A 6,583-nucleotide genomic window follows, 5' to 3' on the forward strand; every position below is an offset into this window, starting at 1 on the left:
TTTTTTTTTTTTGAGATGGCCTCTCACTCTATTGCCCAGGCTAAAGTGCAGTGGTGTCATCATAGCTCACTGCAACCTCTAACTCCTGGGTTCAGGGGTTCAAGCAACTTTCTGCCTCAGCCTCCCGAGTAGCTGGTACTACAGGCACCTGCCACCACCCTGGGCTAACGTTTGTATTTTTAATAGAGACAGGGGTCTCACTATGTTGCCCAGACTGGTCTGTGAACTCCTTAGCCTTAATCTTCCTGCCTTAGCCTCCCAAAGTGCTAGATTATAGGAGTGAACCACCGCACCTGGCCCAGGTGAACTGTTCAAGTGAGCCTCCCAGGGTCTAGTACTCAGAAGGATGCCAGCACACAGAAAACTGGAAAACTGCCATGCCGCAAATGCACACGCACCACGCCTACAGTGTAAGCTTGCTTCAGAACACACGAAGGCTGCGATGTGCATGCCCCCCACCCCAAAACAGGTGAAAAACTAGAACTGCCACAAACAGGATCTGACGTCAAGGAGAGTCTGAGAGAGAAAAATACGACTTCTTGCTGGGAAAATGGATTTGGGGATGGATGGGTATACACAATGTTGGAGAGGAAGTGTCAGGGATCTGCATCTTGGGTGGTTTTGACCTACAAAGATGTGAAAAGGTAATTCCCGGTGGAGGGCATAGCAAAAGGGAAGAAGGGGCAGCATCTCCAAAGCAGGGGACCTAAACAGCAGTGTCAACTAATCATTTATTGAAGCAGAGGATGCAGAAAGGCAAAGAGAAAGAAAAGTGAAAACAAAGATTAAAATATATGTGTATCCCAAAGGGTCTCTAAGTTCATGGTTGGGTAAATCTACAATGAAAATTGCTGAGAAGGATTTGGATATTGGGGTAGAATGAAAATCTTTTAAGGTATATTTTTGGAAGATAGTTATTTCACCCCAATTAACGTCAGAAGGACCACAAGCCTGCGGCCCTCCACCCAGGTTTACAGAGAACATTCAGAAAGAGGTATGGCCAAGCAAGTCTTCCTTATAATAAAAAGGAAGCACATTGCCTGTTTCAAGTTAAAATAATGGAGTGTGAAAAATGTTTCACCTTATGAAATTATTTCATCTTACGAAATTATTTCATAATTTCATGCTATATGATTTTTCTGCCAATGTGAGGATTTGGCTGATACACCAGCCTCCTGACAAATATATTCTAACTCCAACAATCCATTTAAGAGAAAAAAACATGAGTTGAAAAGGAAATTCATTCAGCTGACATCACTGGATTCTAATTTCAGATCTTCATGGCCTCACTAAATATTTCTCAGGATATTTATGGTTCAGTGTTCACATCAAAGTGAAAGTTATCAATCTCTTCTACAAGCTTGCCACAAGAAATCTAATTAGAAATTGTTATAAAGCGAGGACTTAAATATGGAAGTTTAAGTCACTGATTGTCTTATTTTCCCAAGCATATATACCATGTTATATTGATGAGCTTTAGATGGCTTAGTTCATGGGTAGAGAGCAAATATAATGGAAGGGGGAATTTCGGAAATGTATACAAAACTAGTTGGCTTGTCACATTATTACCTAAGCCATGATTAATGGGTTACCAAAAGTGGCCCAGAACTAAAAAGTTTTACTTCCTCAGAAGAATCTCATAGTCATATCCCATTCTAGATGGTATTCATGGTCCTGATTCTCACTTTCCTTAGAACTGGCCTCTGAACGCATCAGGCGTTGTCCAAGAGAAGACACATGGCTCCTGCCAGTCAGTGAGGGAGGTGCCTGCCCGCCCTTATTTACTAGATTTGGATTCACAAGCCTTGGATTCCAGGTTTAGCACTGCCACTAATGTGCCCCATGATTCAGGTGTCTCAACCCATCTTTATCTGTGAAAAGGGACAATGATAACATTGACCCATCTCACGGAAATGTAGTAAGGAGAAAAAAAATGCATGTGGAAGTTCTTTGAAAAGTGGAAAAACCAAATATAAACACAGGTATTATTCTTTTCATATGGGCCTGAAATTAATCTTTTGTTTCTAACTTCAAGCCTGGAAGAAAACTTTTTATTCCGTTTGGCACCTAAGTTAACCAAAAGATACAAATCATTTCACTTAGACTTTGCTCCTACTTGCAGCATTTGGCTTGCAGAAGGCTTTCATCGGCCCAGCTGCCGGCTCACACAGTTGAGGGAGAGAATCTGAACTCCACTCCAAGTCATGGGCATGGAGATGGGAAGAACAGGAAACATCACTGCAACTTTCCTGGTTTCCAAAAGGGGAGCTGAACAGGACCAAATACAAAGATAACTAAAATCCCACAAGCCAGTGGACTCTTACAAAGAACCAGGTTCAGTTTAAAACTGGATGGCAAATAAATAAATAAATAAATAAATAAAACAATAATGAAAAAATAAAATTGGACAGCAGAAATTTTTCAGAAATTGGATAGCAGAGTTGAAACTGTTGAGTTAGAAGTGACAGATCTTGCCCTAATCATAAGAGATGGCACGCGGTGGCCAGTGAGGTGGCTCACACCTGTAATCCTAGCACTTTGGAAGGCTGAGGTGGGAGGATTACGGGGGGCAGGAATTTGAGGTTGCAGGAAACTATGATGACCCCACTGCACTCTAGTCCCAGGGACAGAGCAAGAGTCTATCATTTAAAAAAAAAAAAATGACATGTGAAGGGTCTTCCCACCTTGGGGACTTGTCTCCATGAAGTTTCCTGTCTGAAAGACTCCTTTCTGCTTAATTTTATTGTCCTTTCTAAATCAGAAGGGGGGTTCTCAGCCAACACTGCCCTCCCAATCTGGATCCTGTCCAGTGTAAAAATTCACCGCATCCTGCACTTCTCCATCCTAGCATTGATCATTGGAACCATCAACTCACTATTTTAACTGCTTGAATGTTGTTCTTTCTCTGTTCCCTCAGTGAGCTACCTGAAGACAGGGAATAGTGTGATTTGATAGCATCCCCAGAGCGGAGCAGAATACCCAGCTTAGAGGGAGCCTTCATCAAATATTTATAGAATGAATGTGGACATTAATATATGAAAATAATGCCAAAGCAGATTATCTCTACTCAAAAGTCATTTCTAGGTGGGTATGTTTGTTCAAATACATGTTATTTGCAATAAAAACTTTAATTTACTGTTGCTCAGAAAGGACATTCTGCAAGTGGAAGGAAATCATAAAAGGAGAAGGGTTAATACACCAATTATAATAACAACTTAGTAGTAAAAGATGCTGCCCATCTTGAATAAGGGTCTTTAGGGGCTGGGTAGTTCACAAAGTCCCAGCTGCCCGTGTCTAGATGTTTTGATGAAGGGCCATAGAAAAGGCAGAGGTATCACTTCTCAAGCTTGAAAGCACCAACCGCAGTCAGCAGACATCAGGGAGAAAATTTCCAGACTGGTGTCATGTGCTGGAACAGAAGATTGCATGACGGAGCTGCTCGGTCTTTCTGAAACCAACGGGACAGCTCCCATGGACGCAGATAAAATAGCAGCCAGTTTTGTCAGGTTCTGTTTACTTTCTTCTGTTCTAGGAAGTTGCAAAGTATGGCTAATTTGGAATTCATTCATGTGAGTGTAAATAAATCAGGAAGAGAAATTTTTCAGAAAATAACATCCAAGCTCTACAGCAAGATAAAGCAGTTAGAGTTCTTAATCTTTACCAAGTCCTCCTCAAAGAGACTATGCTTTTTTGGGTAAAGGTTAATCTCTTCCCACCATCTGGGTTTTTTTTTTCCCTCCTGCAACCAATTAAAAAAAACCGAAGCAAAGGTTAAAAAAAAGAAGGTTCAATTTAAATTGGAAAAAAGGAATAATCCAAGGAAAAAAAAAATAAAACCCAACCTCCCCAACAAAGAACCTGAAATTAAGAACCTCCGGGAACCCAAACCAAAACCTTATTTGTGTGTTGAAACTAAAGAAAAGACTCGGGGTGCTGAGTAATGACGACCATGTCTTTCATGGGGCTTTTAAAGCTATAGGGTTTCTTTTCTTTCCTTCAAAGGGTTGTACACAATAAATTACACTGCAAATAAAAATGAATTAAGTGTAACTGAGAGATCAGAGAAGACATAAAGAGGCGCCAGTGTCTGCAGAGGGTCTTTAACGGATGATGCTTTGGGACTATCAATTTGGAAAGAAAGAAAAACAAATAAAAATCCATTTCCTACTCATCTTGCAGACCTTATTCTTTTGTTTTCATATAAGTAACTCTGTTTGACGTTTTCTTTTATATAAGATCTACATTGTTCCTCTATCATGTCCAAATATTCTGCAAACAAATTCTAACTACTTAGCAGAGAGAAACAAAACAATTTAGATGCTGCACATTTAGTAATTTCAGAGTAACAATAAGCAGGGCATTTTCTCTTGTGCATCATCAGCCAAGCAACTCCCCTCCACTTTTACCATCGGTCTTACTACTTCTGGCGGAAATCCTAAAAAAAATCAGGTACTATAAACCCAGAGAGAGCTTTGTATTTTTTCAATTTTACATTCAAAGCCCATCTCAAGCTATGGACTGCCTCCATCCCTGAGAAATTGTTTGAAATTCAGTAATTTTATTTTTCCTTTGGGAAATAAGAACAAGTCATCATCAAAGAGGAAATTGCCATTTATTCTCCCCTGTGGAATTTCTCCCTTACTCCGAGTAGCTGAAGCTGGGAGTGCAGGGCTGGGTGTGCTCCATGCTGGGGAGGAGTCGGGAGTTTTTTTCTGTTATGATGCATCCTTCAACATAGAAAATACTAAAATGTAAATTTACTAAAAGAATGGGTGAATGAAATAAAATCATACCGTTTTCATTGTATTAAAATGAATCATTTTCGTATCACTGTCAAGCCGATTGTCAATCAGGCTTTGCAAAATACATTCAGTGCCTCCCTACAGAGAAACAATCATGGCACAGAGAAGATGGCTTTAGAAAAGCTTGGAAAAAAAGGCCCTGTGCTCAAGTAAACTTCCCATAAAGCATCTTGTCTGGGCAGCACTAAGAGGCTTCTCCATGAGTAGAAAGGATCATTCTGCAGTGTTAGGTAAAGAGGGTGTTCACAGCAACAGACATTTAAAATATTTTCATTTAGGTTGGGCATTGATGTGTCTCTGTCAAATCCTCGTCCCCAAGCTTCTTGACCCATTACTGTGTTAAGAAGACACAGCGTTGCTGCTCTGGGAGAAACCAGCTTTTATCTGACTCACTCACAGTTAAACCTTGTTATGTCTATTTTTCCTTTGCTTTTACTTTTTTTTTTTTTTTCTCCTTCTCAATGACTATGGAATTTTCCCTTTGGTTTCTCTTCAAGGGGTCCTAGCGTTTAAGGGGTGAGGGAATAATTTTCTATTTCAGTCTGCCTTAGTAAAAAGGGCCAGGTCCTTGGCTCTCGCTGATGGGGGTCTAAGGAGCTGGTTAACTCCAACGTGGAGCAGGTGTGCGGGGTCAGCGACCCGCGACAGCTGCCATCCCTCTGCTGTGTGCTGTATGCTAAGGTGCTTCCCCCAGGGATGGTGACATCAGGCAGGTAAATTCTGCCCCCTGCGCTAAGTGAGGACGCAGACTTCCTTTAAATTTTGCAAACAAGAATAACCTTACCAGGGACCCTTCAGACACAAATCAGGGCTTAGGAACCTTGCCAACCACTTAAAACTCCCCTGGTATTTATGCCCCGGGAGGGGCCTCCTTTCACAGTCGCGACGAGTGGGGGCTTGTCAGATCCCCCCCTCTTCTCTGCTTGGTCAACTCAGGACATCTTGACAGGGCTCCTCCCTATCCCTCTGGGCTACTTCTGTGGCGTCCCGACCAGAGCAGCTTAAAGAATTCTCTACCTGTTCTGGAGGTTCCCTGGGAATCCCGGCTTCCCAACTCCCTGAAAGCAGAACTACCCCGCGCTCCCCACCGCCTAAACCCTGGGACGTCAGTGGGACCGCACTCGTCATTAGCGGCCATCATCTATTTTTACCCAGAAAGATCACAAGAGATGGCAAGCGAATCCCAGTCGCAAGTCAACTTAAACAGCATTCCCGGGGAAATCCAATCACTTAAAACTGAGACACCTACAAGAGCGAGAGCCCCGCCTGTCTAGCCGGGAAGAGCGCGAAGGCTGAATTAATCCAGATCGGGGGCTCCGGGGCTGAGCGCGGAGCATTAACCCCCCCAGTCCCGGAAAGCGACGCGGCAGGGGAGGAGAAGCGCGGCTGGCCGGGGCCAAGATGCCCACGCCGGCCCCACGCCGGCCGCCGCTGCCACTTAGGGCGGTTCCGGACGCCCCGCGCCCGGCCGGGGCGGCTGTGCGCGCGAGGTTAAGGTCAGACGCTCCGGAGGCTGGTCGGGCTGGGAGAAGCGGCCGCCTCCCGCAGCCTCGGCGCGCCTCGGGCTCCTCCTCCCGCCCAAGAGCGGCCAAGTGAGGACTGCTCCGGCCGCAGGTAGCGGAGGCGCGGGAGGCGGCGCGCGCGAGTCCGGAGCGGAGCGCCGGGGAGGGGCCGACGGACACGCAGACGGACGGACCCCCCGGCCTCGCGTCCCGGACGCGATCAAGGTCTGCGCGGGCCATGTGGGGACCCGGGGTCGCGGCCGAGGGCCTGCCGGTGGC

The sequence above is a fragment of the Otolemur garnettii genome, unplaced genomic scaffold, assembly GCF_000181295.1.
Source record: "Otolemur garnettii isolate 467f Iridium unplaced genomic scaffold, OtoGar3 scaffold00076, whole genome shotgun sequence".
Classification (NCBI taxonomy): domain Eukaryota; kingdom Metazoa; phylum Chordata; class Mammalia; order Primates; family Galagidae; genus Otolemur; species Otolemur garnettii.